At 38.7% G+C, this 20,224-nt stretch overlaps 1 protein-coding gene and 1 non-coding gene across 3 annotated transcripts in view; one reads left to right on the forward strand and one right to left on the reverse strand.

Annotated features, from left to right (window-relative positions):
- The window catches only part of HS2ST1 (heparan sulfate 2-O-sulfotransferase 1), a 225,236-nt gene that overhangs the window by 97,859 nt on the left and 107,153 nt on the right, over nt 1–20,224 (reverse strand). The gene's annotated exons all lie outside the window — the stretch shown is intronic.
- Nucleotides 9,113–9,188, forward strand: TRNAA-GGC (transfer RNA alanine (anticodon GGC)). Its single transcript has one exon. It is a non-coding gene; the product is annotated as a tRNA-Ala (tRNA).

The raw sequence follows: 20,224 nt of genomic DNA on the forward strand, positions 1-20,224 counted from the left end.
CTCCTTCCTCTCGGTCTCTCTCTTGCCCTCCCGCAGCCAAGGCTCCATTGGAGCAAAGATGGCCCAGGCGCTGGGGATGGCTCCTTGGCCTCTGCCCCAGGCTCTAGAGTGGCTCTGGTCCCGGCAGAGCGACGCCCCGGAGGGGTGGAGCATGGCCCCCTGGTGGGCAGAGCATCACCCCTGGTGGGCGTGCCGGGTAGATCCCGGTTGGGCGCATGCGGGAGTCTGTCTGACTGTCTCTCCCCGTTTCCAGCTTCAGAAAAAAAAATAAAATAAAATAAATTAAGTTTATTACCCAAGGTTATAGTAGTTCCTAAGTGGCACAGCATTCAAAATTGAGATCAGCTTGATTCTAAGAAAAGGACTACATATCTCTCCATTTCACCATTAATCCCTACAGAAATCTCTGTACACACAATTGCCACCAGAAGAAGCCTTTATGACAAAGCTCTTACAATTTTTCATAACTGTTAGAATGCTCTTTTATTCGGCTGAAATCAGTTTTCCTCTATCTCCTATATCCTTTAGCCACATTTTTGTCCTTTTGAGAAACACAGAACTTAATATCATCTAATGACAGCTCTTCAAATATTAAAGACTTAAGATGTCTTTTCTTTGTCCTCAAAAATTTTCAATGGCTCTTCATGACTCTAAACTGAATATATGTTCCAGTATCTTAACCCCCAAAAATAAATTTTAAATCCTAAAAACATGTTTTAAATATGTAAGGTGAGCAACATTTTTACAATGAAGAGGAAAAAAACAAACTGAAGAAAACAATATCATAAATAAAAGAAACATTTTATTCATTGCAACAATACACTTTAATATGATAGATGCGTAATAAAGACATTTGTAATATTTTATATTGTAATTATGCTTACATGCCTATTAATTTTTAATAATAATTGTAAGAAAAAAGTACTCATTTAGTAAAACTAAATATCAAAACCACTAATTGGGAGTGATATTCGGGTGTATTTATCATTTCCTAATTTAAAAAGTCTGCTTTATGTAACTATTTAATCAAAATGCATTATTAATAGATATAGTTTGAGATTAAATTTCCACTTTAAAACTCGAATTTCAGGAAAATACTTGTAAACAAAATTATGCGTATTGGAAATTATTAAATAGATAATGAATTAATAAAACATGAATTGTGCTTATCTGTCTATGATTGAATATTCACTGAAAAAGAAATAACCGTGAGTCTACAATGTCGTGTGTGCCATGTGGTGTTTCAGTAAGAAGTGCACAAAGCCATTTGAGCGCTCCGTCTATCACGTGCTCTCTCAGGGTCTCCTGTGCGGAGCGCATGCATCTCATAATTGTGTCTCACCACACCGTAGTGATCCTTGATGAATCGTCATGTCAAATACAGATAAGTCACACTCAATGGATCGACTCTGCATCGATCAAGTACAGATATTTACAGATTAGTCTTCCAATATCAAAAAAGGAGGACACTTTTCGAGGGAGGACGGAACTTACAAAAGAAGGACTGTCCTCCCTAAAAGAGGACGATTGGTTACCTTAAAATATAGGGAAAAGCTCACTGCTTGAAAAAAGACAGTAGCATTAATGATACCTTAATGACTCAATCATCCTCAGTGTGTTTTACATTTGGAATTTTGTATATCAAATTTTCTTACACCCATGAATTCAGACATTCACTGATCCCACTCAAATCCACTAAGTTTTCATCCCGTTTCAGATATCCTTCCTTCCACCACTTCACAATAACTCACAAACTGTAACTCTTCCCACACTGACTTACACAAGCAAACTTCAGATCTGTCAAGTGCCATATGTATTGTAGTTTAACAATTTAACTTTTTTTACAATTTTTATTAGATTCTTACATTTTTCGTGCATGCCAGTAATGAAGTTTTTGAATATTGTTCTCCAACCTCACTTTTCTCATAGTTCTGTTTGTTGGGCAAACAAGTTTATAACAAGTGTTTTTTAGGTTTGCTCGCTTGTATTGGGGCAGCGCCAGGTGTGTATAGTCTATGGAAGGTTGTGGGTGCTTGCCCTCAGGGAGGCAGGTTGCAAATTGCGGATTGCCTTACTGCTTGGGAGAGGCCACTGTTTGCTATTGTTTGCCGAGAAGGGGTATTTCTGCCTACTCTGTTTTACTTGTGGGGGCAATGAGCCATGGAGAGTTAGTCCAGGGAGTCCTAGGTGCTCAGGAGCTTGGGGCCTGGCCTGTTTGCCTGGGGAGTGCTGAGGCTGGTGAGGACCTGTGAGTCCGAAGAAAGGGAGGGAAGTGGTCTTCCTTGCCTGTTTGTCAGCCATTACAAAACTTTAATAAACAGAATGGCCCACCATTTTCTGGCTCCACAGTTCTTTTACCATCTGCCCAAATCCAATGAGCCTGCATGGCCATGGGGGGCAGCCACTGGCCTCACACCTGTTTTTTATTGCACAATTTTGCCTAGCACAGTGATTTTGGAACACACGTCAAAATATGGCAAAACTGTACTCTCTAATAATATATGAGGACTTCTGTTTTCCCATACCCATTAAAAGATTGTTGAAAATATTTCATTTTTTAAATTCATTTTAGAGGAGAGGGAAGCTGGAACAGCAGGAAGCATAAACTCCCATACGTGCCTCTACCAGGCAAGCCCAGGGTTTTGAACCGGAAAACTCAGCGTTCCAGGTCGACACTTTATCCACTGTGCCACCACAGGTCAGTGTTGGAACTATTTTAAATGTTATATAATAGGTTGTGAAAAATGTACTTTTCATTTTGTATCTTCAATATGAAAAGTTTATCTTAAGAAAACATCCATTTTTCCACTTAATAAAACTAATCAATTGTCAAATTAAAATTATCACTATCAAATATCACAGCCATTCTACTTTTCCTTTCTAATATCTCAAAATAATTTAGGAATCCTGAGCCAAAACAGCATACCTAGTTCCTTCACACAAATAAATTGACACAAAGTACAAAGCTGTTAGTTCCAGACTGTTCTGTGATCTTGAACATCACATATTATAACAAGCAGGATATCATTTTCTAATTGGCATAAAATAAATGAGAATAAAACTTTAGGTGGAAATGTACAGCCAAAGTTGCTGGATATGTGATATCACCATTTGTACAAACTATCTGATCAGCTTTATTTTTTGTTTAAAAAATATGAATTTGACAAGCAAAGCTGAATAGCCTAACTTAAAATTTATTTTATTCCAAAAAGGGATTCATTGAAGAGGATGAAATCTTTGTAGGGAAAGCAATTATTGGCTATAAGAAGGAATCAATATCACATGGTCTCTGAACAAGATCTGAATTGTGTACCCTCCTGCAAATTCAAAAGAAGTATGCTGGAAGGCTGGTGGGCTGGGCCTGCATCCCATACTACCATTTGTATATAATGAAAGAACATGATAATAAAGACAAATCAGTGGAAATCTTCAGGTGAACACACTCCACCTAATAATCCCTTAAATTACCCCTTAACTAACTTCCTAGCCAGTATCTGGGACAGGGAAAAAGGTCACCCTGGATGGGAGGGCAGGTGCACAGAGGATACAAAGATAGTAAGTCAGGCGAGAGGACTCAGTGTATCTTTATAGAATGATTCTCAAACTTTAAGGTCATACTTCATTTTGATGAAGGCTAAGAATCTTGTTATGGGCTAAACTGTATTTACCACAGTTCATGGCCAGAGCTCCTAAAAGCCCTGTAATATTCTAAGTGAAAAGAATGAAAGAATCATTTTTTGATCTGTTTCCAAAACAGCTCTAGAACCATAAATTAAAAATTTGTTCTTAGGTTATTCTCATAACAAGCCCATTTTAAACACATCTAAATTTATGTTAATGTGGGGACTTTCAGAAATCTGCTAGATAGCCTCAGGATGAGGGCCAGTTGTCAGGGGAACCAACCATGTGATGAGAAGGTTGGAAGTTGCAGCCCACCTTCTCCCCATAGGAAAAAGGAATGGGATTTAAAGGTTGAGTTAGTCATCCATCAGTGGCTAGTGACTTAATCAATCAATCAATCAATCATACCTTAGGTAACAAAGCCTCCATTTAAAAAAACAAACCAAAAAAGACCCTAGCCAAAGAGGTTTTGGGGAGCTGCTGGATTGGTGAACACATCAAGGTTCATCAGTGCAGTAGGGGCGGCATCCTCGGACAGGGCATGGCAGCTCCACACCCCTTCCCTCATACCTTGTCCTACGCATCTTCCATCTGGTTGTTTCTGAATTGTATCCCTTTATAACAGAGTAGTAATCTATTAGGTAAACCCTTCCTGAGTTCTGTGAACCATTCTAGTAAATTATCAAACTTGAGGAAGGAATTGTGGGAACCTCCAGTTTATAGCTGGTTATTCAGAAGTAAGGTGACAACATAAACTTCCAACTGACATCTACATGGAGGAGTAGACTTGTGGGAACCAAGTCATTAACCTGTGGGTCCTGATGCTAACTCCAGGTAAATGAGTGTCATAATTGAATTTTACAACACCCAGTTGATGCCTGGAGGTTAGAAAATTGGTTGGTGTAGTAAAACTTACATATCTGGTATCTATAGTGTAGTAGAGTTGCAGAATGCAGAAGAGTTGTCCCCTCACACCCACCAAATTCATATGCTAAAATCCTAATCCCCAGTACTTTAGAAATTAACTGGATTTGAAGATAGGGTCTTTAAAGAGGTAATTAAGGTAAAATAAAGTCTGTGGGTGGGCCCCTATCCAATTTGGTGTCTTTATAAAGAGAGATTAGGATACAGACAAACACTATGAAGTCAGAGGGAGAAGACTGCCATGGTGAGAGGCCAGGAAAAAATCAATCCTGCCAACACTTTGATCTCAGACTTTTAGCCTCCAGAACACTAAGAAAATAAATTTCTACTGTTTAAACCACCCAGTCTGTGTTACTTTGTTATGGCAGCCCTAGCATACGAAACCTAAAGAAAGGAACAATAACAGTTAATTAAGAACTACAGGTATGTAAACTCCGTTTGAAACCCAGGAAACATACTACCACTTTGTGATTAAGAGGACAGCAGAGCTTTAATGGAGGGCAGAGTGGTTTTCCTCATTCACCTTGTCCTGCATCTAGAATAGGAAACAGGTAAGTAAATGACCGGAGGGCAGCTGAATTCCGAGATGCATCTGTAACAGGCAAACACACACTGTGGGAACTAAAAACCTTGGCATTTCTCAATACTTTATGATACTCCAGTGACCATCATTTTTATATCTCCTTTCTTTAACTCCTTCACTCTAGAGCCAAAAAGATTTGAAATGGCTAGAGTTCCATGTGATAAGGGGAACTGTTTTTTTTTTGTTTGTTTTTTTGGTTTTTTTTACAGAGGCAGAGATAGACAGGGACAGACAGACAGGAACGGAGAGAGATGAGAAGCATCAATCATCAGTTTCTTGTTGCGCGTTGCAACTTCTTAGTTGTTCATTGATTGCTTTCTCACATGTGCCTTTACTGTGGGCCTTCAGCAGACCGAGTAACCCCCTGCTGGAGCCAGCGGCCTTGGGTCTAAGCTGGTGAGCTCTTTGCTCAAGCCAGATGAGCCCGCGCTCAAGCTGGCGACCTCGGGGTCTCGAACCGGGTCCTTCCGCATCCCAGTCCGACACTCTACCCACTGCGCCACCACCTGGTCAGGCAAGGGGAACTGTTTTTATTTAGTAAATGCCAACATATTCCCAAGAATAAAATTTAGCAAAAATTATATTACCACATAATTTTAAAAAACCCTCAAAATAACACTCCTACCCCACTCTCAGAGCTAAGGCACACAATAATGGAAGATAAGCTTCATGGTAAAAGAAAAAAAAATTTAAGGATATTTAAATTGACTTATACAACCCCTCCACCTGCCTGGCTTCTATTATTAGTATACACATGAGCAAACTAATCAATTTATATGGGAGTCAGAAAAAGTTTTTATTGTTGACATCACAAACATACACTGTAAAGCAGATGCTGTCATCAAATTGTAGTGCTCAGTTACTCTGCTTTGAAATTAAGTGAAGTACTTGTTTAAAAATGTTTTCTCATTAGAATATACAATGATCATTTTAAATTCTATCTGCTATAACAGGATATTTCTATCACAGTGCAATCTGGACTGTGCCATAAACACTATTGTACTTGAGCAGATGGAAATCATAAAGTGATATTTAGCTACAGATTTCCTGTGACAGAGTTTTGCAAACTGAAAAAGGAGAAATCAACATTTGCAATCAAGTAAAAACAAAATACTATCTAGTAAGCTAAAGTGATGCTAATGTGACATAGGAATATAAATGCCTTCAATTTAATGTACTATGGATTTCAGAGAAAAAGAAAATATGAAAGTGGCAACCTTACAAAATTTGTAAAGATTGTGATGTGTGTGGATAGGGTTGGGGGAGGGGTCTATCTATGACAGACATGGCTGGCATTGCACATAGTAGTTTTAACTGATCAAGTGATATATATTCTACTGAACTTATCATTGAAAGGATAGGAAATGTCCAAGGTTATTAAGGAATACCCCTTGAACTTTAGAGTCTCAATTTCTTCTTATAGAAAATGGGGTGATGATATTTGAAACCTACATCATAAAATTACTAAGGATATTACTAAATTTATGCAGAAACTAAATACTGCAAAGTGATTTTAATTCCAATGGAGGTTTTTTTAAAATTCATTAGTAGAGAGATGTCTAATCTATTAACCACATGACATAAGATCACATTACTGATGCATATATCTAAAATTCTGGTTCTGAACTTATAGTTTGAAATCAATATAAGTCATCAAAACTAACATTATATTCCACAGTCATGCTAAAGAATGCAATCTAAAGAAGCATCTAAATCAATACTTTATATGTATTAGACTCCATGCATTTTATACACATATAGTGTTTCAGTCAAGGTCCAATCAAGAATTAGAAATCACTCCATTTAAACAGGAAAAGTTTAATATAAAGAATTATTAACTGAAGAGTATTAAAGTAATGAGAGAACAAAGAAGAGAACTTTAAAAAATATACAAATAGCAGATATAAGGAGCCACTACTATCCCTAGAACTGAAACAGAGTGAAGCTGAAAGAATCCCATTTCCCACGCCTGGCTGAGAAGCAGGTACCGCTGGATAGGTCACAGCGATGGCTCACTGGATGGTAGAGGAGTTGCTGTGAGGCCATCCAGCAAGCCTCTACGGTTAAGAAAAGCCATGCATGGGGAGGTGTCTCCCATATGAAACCACTGAAAGAAGCTGCTGGTTGCCAAATACTGCAGAAGCCAGATACTGTCACCGCTAGTGCTACAGGCAGCAGGGGTACTCTGCTACAAAACCATGCAGGGTGTGCCTATGAGGGAGTAACAGGGTCAGGAGAAAGCTACTGGGTGTAGGGCAGGGGTCCCCAAACTTTTTACACAGGGGGCCAGTTCACTGTCCCTCAGACCGTTGGAGGGCCGGACTATAAAAAAACTATGAACAAATCCCTATGCACACTGCACACATTTTATTTTCAAGTAAAAAAACAAAACAGGAACAAATACAATATTTAAAATAAAGAAAAAGTAAATTTAAATCAACAAACTGACCAGTATTTCAATGGGAACTATGCTCCTCTCACTGACCACCAATGAAAGAGGTGCCTCTTCCAAAAGTGCGGCAGGGGCCGGATAAATGGCTTCAGGGGGCTGCATGCAGCCCTCGGGCCATAGTTTGGGGACCCCTGGTGTAGGGTATTGCTCATCACTGTGACTGCAGGAAGCAGGGAAACTGCAAGCACTCCGGGGGTGTGAAAGAAGATCACTTCCTCTTTCTGTGGGACTATTCTAGCACCATCAATTGACAAAATTTGACACTGTACCAAGTGGCAATGTAAATCCACCTAAAAGATTCCCATCAATTTCTCCAGTGCAGCCAATGAAGGATGAATATAGAGTTGAAAAGTAATAAATTGATGAGTGGAACATTTGGCTGGAATCCCAAACCAGTATGAGTTTTACCTTGAAAAGTAAAAGTAAATATATAAATGAATGAGTCAAGAACAGAAAAACTTTAGATAAAATTCATTCCTTGAACCTCAGTTTACCTAATTTAATAATGTAGAAACAATCATTCCTATTCAAGACTCATTTCAGGGGGACAGATTAATAAAATACAAAATTTAAAGATTCTGATTTGGGGCCTGTTTTCCCTAGAAACTTAGACTAAGTCTGAGGAAAGGGCACACTTGTACAATAAAACAAAATCAAAACAAACACATGCACTTTATATTAGTTACTATGCAAATACTGCTTAACAAGTCTACCTTACTGAGACCTGAGACCTCTGACTGTTCCTCCATTCCCTTTTGCCACCATGCCTGTCAAGCATTGCCAAGGGTGAGTGGCTAATATTTAGAGCACTTCTCCTTTCTAAGTAGGTATGACATATTGATTATAATGGTTAAACTATACTATATAATAAAAATTTTAAAAAAACAGAAAGAGCGAGAGGCTGCTAGACACAAATTCTATCTTTGTTCCCTTCACTCTTAATTTTTAAAACTTGGCTTGAAAAGTTTTTTCACTCCCATGTTGATAATTAAATCTTCATTTCCAGGCTGACTTCTTTTCTAAACTCCAGACTCTTAAATACAACATACCGTATGAATGACCAAGTACCTAAAACCATGATAAAAATTGACACCCCCCCCCTCAAAAGGAAGTAAACCTGAAAGAAAAAGTAACCATGAAAGAAACTAAACTGGTAGTCAGAAATCTCCACCATCTTTATACCAACACATACATACCCTATCTGAAAAGGCATCAGATCCAGATCCTTACCAAGTAGCTTTACCAACTCTTGAAAAAGAATCAAATTACAGAAGGAAGAATAAATACCATTTATGAGCATTTAATACCTCACATAAACTTTAATAATAACCTGGACAGAACAGCAAAATAAAAGAATCCTACAGATCAATATCTCTTGTAAGCACAGATGTAAAAATCCTTATTAGCTAATTAAATATTAGTGAAAGCAATAATAGTACATCAAGACTAGGAAGGGTTACAATAACCCTACAAGACTTGGAAACAACCTAAATGTCCACCAATTGATAACATAAATAAAGAAAATATGGGAAGCCCTGGCCGGTTGGCTCAGTGGTAGAGCGTCGGCCTGGCATGCAGAAGGCCCGGGTTCGATTCCCGGCCAGGGCACACAGGAGAAGCGCCCATCTGCTTCTCCACCCCTCCCCCTCTCCTTCCTCTCTGTCTCTCTTTTCCCCTCCCGCAGCGAGGCTCCATTGGAGCAAAGATGGCCCAGGCGCTGGGGATGGCTCCTTGGCCTCTGCCCCAGGTGCTGAAGTGGCTCTGGTTGCAAAAGAGCGACGCCCCGGAGGGGCAGAGCATCGCCCCCTGGTGGGCGTGCCGGGTGGATCCCAGTTGGGCGCATGCGGGAGTCTGTCTGTCTCTCCTCGTTTCCAGCTTCAGAAAAATACAAAAAACAACAAAAAAAAAACCCAAGAAAATATGGGATACATTTTTATAAAATATTACTCAGCCACAAAAAAGAAGAAAATTCTGACACTGCAACAACATGGATGGACCTTAAAAGGCATTATGCTAAGTCACACAAGTCAGACAGATAAATAGTGCATGATCACATGAGGACTAAAAATAAAATAAAAATAAAATAAAAAAGTAAAAAATAAAATAAAAAAAATAAAAAACCGAACAAACAAACAAAAAGAACTCAGAAACAGAACAAATTTGTGGTTGCCAGAGGTGAGGTATGGAATGAGAAAAATAAGTAAAAGGTACAAACTTCCAGTAATAAGTTGAATAAGTTCTGGGGATATAATATATAGTATACATATTTAACTGTACATATTGGTAACTGTAGTTGACAATATTATGGTGTATATTTGGAAGTTTCTTTTAGAAGCTTTCATTATCTCTTAAACTTTTTCATCAAAAAAAAGTTTGTAACTATGTGAAGTGATGGATGTTAACTAAAATTATTGTGGACATCATTTCATAATATATACATTTATTAAATCATAATGCTGTTATATCTTAAACTAATACAATGTGTTATATCCTATGCCTTAAAATAATACACTGTCATATCACAATAATACTGGAAGATTAAGAAGGATTTAGTTCTAGGAATGATGGATGGTTTATTAAGTGAAAAACTTCTTAGTATTATGTATTATCAATACATTAACAAATTAAAGGATAAAGCCAAATTACCATTTCAATGCATATGAAAATTTAGTTTATCTAAAACCAAATTTAGTACCTTTGTCTACAAGTTTATTTCTCCTCCTCTGTTTTTAGGTAATCTTTTCCTTTTCCTTACTTTTCTCTCATCCAATTCCTTTGATCATAGCTCCCGAGTGCCCAGATTACTAGACCGGAAATACAACAATTCTCTACTTGATTCCTTGCCCTTCAAACAGACCTTTATTGTCTCATGCCCAGATTTTTAAAGAGTCTACTAATGAGTCTCTCTGCCTCCAGCTCCTTTACTTTTTAGTAAATATTTTCATACACATCCTCTCCTCCCAAAAAGAAAGTTTATTTTAAAAAGACATTCTCAATAAGATTCATAAAAGAAATTTAAAAAAATGTATTGAGAAAAAAAGAAATCATGTCAACCATACGGGTCAACAGACCTGCCATAACTGTGAAGCTTTCAAGCACTCAAGGCAAAAATAAAAGTCAACCTTTTACAAAAATTTTCATTACCAAAAATGAGGAAATACACCATTTCCTGAAAGAAGATTAAGATTTCCCATAAAATAAACTCTCTTAGAAACTTTTCATATGTGAAATTATATAATACAACAAACAATGTCCTCAACAATAGTCCTCCAGTAAACAGATAAAGAGAATTCACAAAGCTAGTTCTTCCAAAGACTTTCAAAAAAGTGGAAAGCATAAATCTGAGGTACAGCTTGGTGATTCTGTAGAACACTAGAGTGATTTGGTCCAAGTATATATCCTCCCTCCTAAGCCAAAGATCTAAGGAGAGGATATAGAGTGCCTAGGGAAGGATGGTTGTTTTTTCTTTCTTTCTTTTTTTTTTTTTTTTTTGTATTTTTCTGAAGCTGGAAACGGGGACAGTCAGACAGACTCTCGCATGCGCCCCACCGGGATCCACCCGGCACGCCCACCAGGGGCCACGCTCTGCCCACCAGGGAGCGATGCTCTGCCCCTTCGGGGCTTCGCTCTGCCGCTACCAGAGTCACTCTAGCGCCTGGGGCAGAGGCCAAGGAGCCATCCCCAGCGCCCGGGCCATCTTTGCTCCAATGGAGCCTTGGCTGCGGGAGGGCAAGAGAGAGACAGAGAGGAAGGAGGGGGGAGGGTGGAGAAGCAAATGGGCGCTTCTCCTATGTGCCCTGGCCAGGAATTGAACCCGGGTCCCCCGCACGCCAGGCCGACGCTCTACCGCTGAGCCAACCGGCCAGGGCCGGATGGTTGTTTTTTCTGTAGATGACATATTTATAGAGTCCAAAGAGTTCCCCCCAAATGCTTAAAAGGGGGAGGCATGTTGGTATAGGGCAAAAACTAAGAGAGGACAAGGTAAGATTCTACTGCCTTTGTAAATCAGAGCCACTTTACTTTTATATATGTATACATGTATTTAAAGCTGTAAGGTATTTTAAGAGTTCCCAGGCAAGCCCTGGCCGGTTGGCTCAGTGGTAGAGCGTGGCCTGGCGTGCAGAAGGCCCGGGTTCGATTCCCGGCCAGGGTACACAGGAGAAGCGCCCATCTGCTTCTCCACCCCTCCCCCTTTCCTTCCTTTCTGTCTCTCTCTTCCCCTCCTGCAGCCGAGGCTCCATTGGAGCAAAGATGGCCCGGGCGCTGGGGATGGCTCCTTGGCCTATGCCTCAGGCGCTAGAGTGGCTCTGGTCGCAACAGAGCGACGCCCCGGAGGGGCAGAGCATCGTCCCCTGGTGGGCGTGCCGGGTGGATCCCGGTCAGGTGCATGCGGGAGTCTGACTGTCTCTCCCCGTTTCCAGCTTCAGAAAAATACAAAAAAAAAAAAGAAAAAAAAAAAAAAAAGAGTTCCCAGGCAAAAACCTTTGTTGTTCAGTCATGCACTAAAAATGATTGGTCTTAGGAGGAAAAACAGGATTGATACAGTCCACTCAAAATCTACACAATTTGAATCAGAAAAATAACAGACTAATTAATATACAGCAACTCTAAAAGTAGATAACAGGATCTAATTATAATAAGTAATAAATAAGACTCTAATAACACCTCTAATGAAAAGACATGTCAAATTCCTAATAAATAATTACTATAGTAAATATTACAGCATATAGACAGGAAAGGTAGGAGGGGAAAAAAAGAAATTAAGAAAAAATGAGAATTAATTGGTTGACCTACTGACTAACTTGGAAAACAACTGTATTACACTATCTTCCCTAAAACTGACTTCTCCTATCCAGGTTTGTCATGGGAGATGAAGTTATGACCTCAAGATGAAATATCACTAATGATAAGCTAAGATTCCTAGAAGCTATGGTATTTCTGTCTTTACCTGGGTCTATCCAAAGTGGGCTGGCACATTTGGCTTTAAATGCTGGCTAAATGAAGATAAAACAACTAGAAAAACCTTTTATTTTTATTGAGAAAAAGAGCTAAATTATTTTTCATTGGCTTTAATTTCCGGCTCTATGATAAAAATCCAAAACTGTATCACTCCAATCAGAAAGTTTACCTTAGGGTAAATAAGCCACCTTATGGCATTTCCTTCCAGATGCCCGTCTAGAAAACACTTGACAAAAACACTGAGTGGTGTCATGTTACAAAACTATTCCAAAATATTATTCCGTGAAATTAATGTTGATAGTGATAGAAAATCTGTGATTTGGATACAAGCACCAGTAAACACGTGACATACTGATGGGGAAGAAATCCTCAAATGAAGAAAAAGAGTGGAAAACTTCTAAGCATTATTACCAATTTCTGTTCTCTAAAAGCAGTGTTAGACAATATTGTGAAAAAAACAGAAACAAAAAACAAAAATAACCAAAACAATAATGTGAAGAGGTATGAATCAAATAGCTATAAGTAAATGCACTGTACATAAACTGAAGGAACACTTTTAATCATATGTTACTATGCAGATACAAAAAAAATGAATTGAGCAAGAATTCAAGATAACCTTCCAGGGCCACTAAAAAGTAAAAATAAATTCATATGTCCAATGTATGTGACTTGCATCTTCAAAATCATGCATAAAGAAGTTACAGCATCAATTTCTCAAAGCACATACCTGAGACCTAAATCTGTCCTTTTGACAAACTACCTTAGGCTTTAGACTATATTATTACCATATAAAAAAAATTCTTGTCTATCCTGATAGAGGTGATTAATATGATATTAAGATTTAAATTACACTGATTTTTCTAGTAAAACTGATGGCTGTTCTATAAAATATAATACACAATGCCCTAATCCTATTATTGATGAGTAAATTGAGGAATGAAAAGGAAAGAGAACAAGTTTACAGAATGAAACCTTTCAAATGCTACTAAGAATACTGTGGACTCAATTTTGGTAAAAAGTAAATGTGAATAAACAAAAATATAACAGAACTGGTGTACCATTGACATGACAAAAAGTTCAGGATCTCTATTTTATGTTCACAGTGATTTTCTGTTCATTAATAAGAATATTTCAGCCTGACTGGGCAGTGGCGCAGTGGATAGAGCGTCGGACTGGGATGCGGAAGACCCAGGTTCAAGACCCCGAGGTCGCCAGCTTGAGCGAGGGCTCATCTGGTTTGAGCAAAAGCTCACCAGCTTGAGCCCAAGGTCGCTGGCTCGAGCAAGGGGTTACTCGGTCTGCTGAAGGCCCGTGGTCAAGGCACGTATGAGAAGGCAATCAATGAACAATTAAGGTGTTGCAATGCACAACGAAAAACTAATAATGATTTATGCTTCTCATCTCTCCGTTCCTGTCTGTCTGTCCCTGTCTATCCCTCTCTCTGACTCTCTGTCTCTGTAAAAATAATAATAATATTTCACTATAATAGATTTAAAGAAGCCTGAAAAAATACTTAAATTATAAAATGTCAGTATTGCCACACATCCTAATATATTTTGAACCAGTGACCTCAGCATTCCAGGCTGATGCTCTATCCACTGCACCACAGGCCAGGCTACATCCTAATATATTTTAAGGCAGGGTAAATTTTTAAATCTCACTTGGTTATCACCAGAACACTACCCTGCCTAAAAATTTCCTCAAAAATCTTAACAACAATGCTACAGTGAGACTATTCTTTACAGATGACATTCAGAAATTTGTTCAAGATATCAAAGCTGGTAAGGAACAGTGCTGAGATATAAGCCTAAAATGAAAGTTTATGCTTTCTATCCATCCCATTTTCCTGTGTAATTAATAGCAATTGCAGTTAATTTTCTAAGTGAGTAGATAATGTTAGTTAAATGCAATTTCTTCATAAAAACAAATTGTGAATTACAAGTAACAAATTTTACAGAACAAAGCCTTTTTTTGTACATTGGGAACTCTTTCCGTATCTCATCACATCTACTCTCTTGGATGTAAGAATAATGTGGGGAATAAAAACATAGGTAGATGTATCAAAGGAAGGTTAAAGAGCAGAACCAGGTGGGATGGCATTAATAGTATCATAAATGCTCTTGAGCTTAGCTGGCACAGAATTCAATTCAGTTTTGTTCAAATATTTACTAATTCACAGCTCAGCTATTTTTTTTTTATTTTGAAGATTTACAAAACTTAAGAATTAGGGAAAATAAAAGAAATTTGAATTTTTTCTAATGTTTTATCTTTGATTTCTTAAAATCTCTACTTGTTACTTTGTTGCTTTCTTATCCTCCATTTTATTGCCCCTATTAATCTTCTATGGCCCTATAAGTTACCATTTCATCATCTCTATTGCTTTCTACTCTCACTTGCTTATAAATTCTTGGCTTTATCCTAGAAATCTTTGTCAGATCTTATCTTTCCATCTATAAGGCAACTGTCATAGTCTCACTTATTTTCTTCTCTAACTTGGATGATGCAACTGGTTCCCCTAAATGCAGCAACTCTAAACTGTTCATGTACCACAGGGAGATAAAATTTTAGAACAGGAGGGAGGGGAGGAGCTTGGAACCATAAATCCAAACTCTTTCCGTTGACAAGCCCCAAACAATCATTCTCAGTATCTATTCCCATTTCCTTACCCTTCAGCACATTTCTCCCTATTCCCTATGTAAGATAGTCTTGTATTGTTCCCTCCACCCTAATTACTGTCCCTTTTCCCTAGAATGTCCATCTAAACCTCAATCTTCAAAGTCCAGCTCAAATCCTGCCTTCCTTAAAGACTACCTTCCCCTAAACATTAAGTTACAATAATTTATTACCATCTGATAGCAGAACACATTTTATAGTTATTCACCTTGTGCCTGTCTTCTAAACCAGAGGAGGTCATTAAGGATAACAAGCATGTTTACTTCATGTTTATAACCCAAACTTCTAATCCAGAGCCTGGCATATAGTAGGTACTTGATTAGTGTTCACTGTTTATAGGATTAAGAGTACATGCCTGACCAGGCCGTGGCACAATGAATAGAGCATTGGCCTGGAACGCTGAGGACCCAGGTTCGAAACCCCAAAGTTGCCAGCTTGAGCATGGGATCATACACATGACCCCACGGTAACTGGCTTGAGCCCAAGGTTTCTGGCTTGAGCAAGAGATCACTGGCTTGCCTGCAGCCCCCCAGTCAACACACATATGAGAAAGCAATCAATGAACAACTAAGGTGCCACAACTATGAGTTAATGTTTGTCATCTCTCTCCCTTCCTGTCTGCCCCCTACAAAAGAAAATAAAATAGTACAACGTTGGAGTAACATTAGCAAGATGGTAGAATAAGAACCCCCAGCCCTCATTTTCCCATAGAAACAGCAATTTAGTAACAACATTAGGACCAAAAGACCTTTATAAAATTTCCAAATTCCAGGTAAGAAGTCGCAGTGCCCCAGCTGAGCACAAAACCAAGAGCACCCATACTGACATAGGTAAGAAGAAAACTACACGGTACCCAACTCAATCCCTCCTTTAAGCCAGGACAGATTAGCACCAGGAAAGCACCCCTGGTTGGAACTTTTCCCTCAGTGGAGGAAGAAAATAATAATGCCTGCATTCAAGGCTCTGACTTTTCAGAAGGAATTCCTGAAGGCCTAATTTTTTGTCTCATCCAACTCTTATACAAAGAGGCAAAAGACTTGTACACCGAAAACTACAAAACACTGTTGAAAGAAATTAAAAAAAACACAAATATATAGAAAGATACTCATGTTCATGGACTGGAAGACTTAATACGGTTATAATGTCCATACTCCCCCACAAGTGATCTAAAGTTTTAATGCAATTCCTATCACAATCCCAATGGCATTTTTTACAGAAACAGAAAAACAATCCTAAAATTCATTCGAACCACAGAAGACTGAAAATACCCAAAATAATTTTGAGAAAAAAGAATAAAGTTGGATGGCACATACTTCCTTATTTGGAAAGTTATTACAAAACTACAGTACTTAGAGCAGTATAGTACTGGCATAATGAGAGACATATGAACCAATAAAATCAATGAATAGAGAGTACAGAAACAACCCCTGCATGTAGTCAGATGATCTCTGACAAGGGTGCCAGGACCAAATAATGGGGAAAGAACAGTCTATTTAACAAATCGTGCTTGGAAACTAAAATCCACATGCAAAAGACTGAAATTAGATCTTTATCTTACACCATACAAAATAATCAACTCAAAATGGATTAAAGACTTAAATGTGAAACCTGAAACTGCTGAGGACCAAATAAATAAACAGGATATTTTTGCAATCTGGACGGAGGTGCTGGGCCCAACGCCCTCCTCACCTGCCTAGTTAACAAAGAGCTACCCCTGATTCTCATTTGTCTCACCTGTGTTCTCCAAAAGAGGCTGGAAGCTGGTTTCTTATTGGTGTAAAGTTAGATTTGAATGGTATGGTGAGGGTTGTCTTTGAGTTGTCTTGGAAACTTAGTTGAATTGCTAATGGAACACGTTTTTTTTTTCCATAAATAAAGGTGGATGTGCTTTTGGGACACATTACATACGGCTCAGGAACAGTAGAGACTGTTTGCCATGCCAACCTCCCGAACCCATCTATATGTATATATCTTTAAGTCTCTGTCTATCATTTATTCAATTTCATACCTTTTCCTGTTCAAGACTCCGTAATAGACCCGTCGCGGCTGGACCGCAACATGAAACTATACTATTCCTAAAAGAAAACATAGGAAATAAAAGCTTCATGACATTGATCTTGGCAGTAATTTCTTGGATATGATACCAAAAGCACAGGCAACAAAATAAAAAATAGACAAACAGGACGACATCAAACCAAAAAGCTTTTGAATGACAAATGAAACAATTGAGAAAGTGGAAAGGCAACCTTCAGAATTAGGAAAATATCTGTAAACCATATACCTGATAAGGGGTTAATATACAAAATATAAAAAGATCTAACATAATAGCAAAAACACAATTTAAAAATGGGCAGAAGACTAAAAATACACACTTCTCAAAAAAACACATACAAATGGCATACAAAAGACATATAAATATCAGAAAAGATATTCAACATCACTTATCAACAGGGAAACACAAATCAAAACCACAATAAGATATTACCTCATACCTGTTAGGATGGCTGTTAAAAAACAAACAAAACAAATGCTGGTGAAGACAGAGAAACTGCAAACCTTGTGCACTGTTGGCAAGAATATAGAATGATGCAGAATCTATGGAAAAACAGTATGGAGGGTCCTCCAAAATTAAATATAAAAGTCTCATATGTTCCAACAAGCCTACATCTGGGTATGTATCCAAAAGAATTGAAATCAGGATTTTGAAGAGATATTTGCTCTCCCATTTTCACTGCAGAATGATTCACAATGGCTAAGATGTGGAAACCACCTACATACATGTCCAGCGATGGATGAATGGATAAAAAAAATGTGATATGTACATAAAACTGAAATATTACTTAACTTTAAAAAAGGAAATCCTGTCATATGTAACAATATGAATGAACCTGGAGGACATCATACAAAATGAAATAAGCCTGTCACAGAGGGGTAAATACTGCATGATTCCAGTTATATGAGGTATCTGAAGCAAACAGATTCACAGAAGCAGAAAGTAGAAAGGTGGTCTCCAGGGGTCAAGGGGAGGAGGAAGTAGGGAGTTACTCTTCAGTGGGGGGATAGCAATCCAATTAAGATACTTCTAAAATAAAAGTTTTAGAGATAGAACACTGTGCTTACAGTTATAAATATTGTGCTGTATACTTAAAAGTTTGTTAAGAGGGTAGAGCTCTCATGTTGTATGTTTTGTATCACCAAAACAACAAAAACAAAAAACTACAATTTTGATATGTCTGTCAGAGTTCTATAAACTACCTTGGGAAAAAGCAAAGACTTGAGATTTTGTGATCTTTGGCTTCCTAGCACATAAATAAAAAGATTTACCAAGTATTTAGTTTGTAAATCTTGTTAAGATTCCCACAATGATTGACTCAGGTCTCTGGGTAATATATATATATATATATATATATATATATATATATATATATATATATATATATATATTTTTTTTTTTTTTTTTTTTTTTTTTTTTTTCCCCTGAAGCTGGAAACGGGGAGAGACAGTCAGACAGACTCCCGCATGCGCCCGACTGGGATCCACCACCTGGCACGCCCACCAGGGGCGATGCTCTGCCCCTCCGGGGGGTCGCTCTGCCGCGACCAGAGCCACTCTAGCGCCTGGGGCAGAGGCCAAGGAGCCATCCCCAGCGCCCAGGCTATCTTTGCTCCAATGGAGCCTCGGCTGCGGGAGGGGAAGAGAGAGACAGAGAGGAAGGAGAGAGGGAGGGGTGGAGAAGCAGATGGGCGCTTCTCCTGTGTGCCCTGGCCGGGAATCGAACCCGGGTCCCCCGCATGCCATGCCGACGCTCTACTGCTGAGCCAACCGGCCAGGGCCAGGTCTCTGGGTATTATAAAGAGTACACAGAAGTTAATACTCAAGCACTGTGAGACTTATACTAGTGCCCATACACTGCCATCATAGCAAGGATAGAGAATTTAGGATGAAAGAATTTCTCATCTGTTATTTGCCATTCAAAAAATTATTTTTTCACCTAAAAGTACTTGGCACTCCTCTGACATTTCCAGTGAGACACAGCTATACTGTTTTTTCCATTCTAAGCCTACTCCACAATACATGGCTTTGCAGTATTTTTAAACAGTATGTGTCATATAGTTTGTCATTTATGTACAATGTTAATTCATAATACTACCCTCTCTTGGATCCCATATCTGTCTCTTTTTCATTTAAACATAATGGCACAGAATTCTCCTTTAAATGCTATAATATAAGTTTTTGTGTACTCCTGTGTATTTTTATTTTTCTCTTAAACTGTCAATCTCAACTGTGTTATCTTTTCAGTAAAATAAAATTGTACAACTTATTCTACCTTCTAAACTTATTTGTAAAATTAATCTAAAAGTAAACATTGCTTCTTTAAATTGTAGCATATAACAGCGAGAGAAAGTGCTCAGATTTCTGAGTTCTGGAGAAAAGAAAAATAAAACTGTATTAGAAAGAAAATTACGGCCCTGGCTGGTTGGCTCAGTGGTGGAGCGTCGGCCTGGCGTGTGGAAGTCCCGGGTTCGATTCCCGGCCAGGGCACACAGGAGAAGCTCCCATCTGTTTCTCCATCCCTCCCCCTCTCCTTCCTCTCTGTCTCTCTCTTCCCCTCCCGCAGCAGAGGCTCCATTGGAGCAAAGACGGCCCGGGCGCTGGGGATGGCTCCATGGCCTTTGCCATGGCTAGAATGGCTCTGGTGGCAACAGAGCTACGCCCCGGATGGGCAGAGCATCGCCCCCTGGTGGGCATGCCGGGTGGATCCCAGTCGGGCGCATACGGGAGTCTGTCTGACTGCCTCCCCGTTTCCAGCTTCAGAAAGATACCAAAAAAAAAAGAAAGAAAATTACTTCACTTGGGCATTCTTGAACACTGCTATAGGTCAAGTCTTTCTGGCCCGTTGTTTAAATTGAGTGTGACCTCTGTTAAATTTCAGAGAAGTTAACTTACTTAAGTCTTCCCTAGACAGAATCTACACATATGGAGTGACTATAAAATAATTAGACGAGTTCAAC

Source organism: Saccopteryx bilineata, chromosome 3 (assembly GCF_036850765.1).
Source record: "Saccopteryx bilineata isolate mSacBil1 chromosome 3, mSacBil1_pri_phased_curated, whole genome shotgun sequence".
Classification (NCBI taxonomy): domain Eukaryota; kingdom Metazoa; phylum Chordata; class Mammalia; order Chiroptera; family Emballonuridae; genus Saccopteryx; species Saccopteryx bilineata.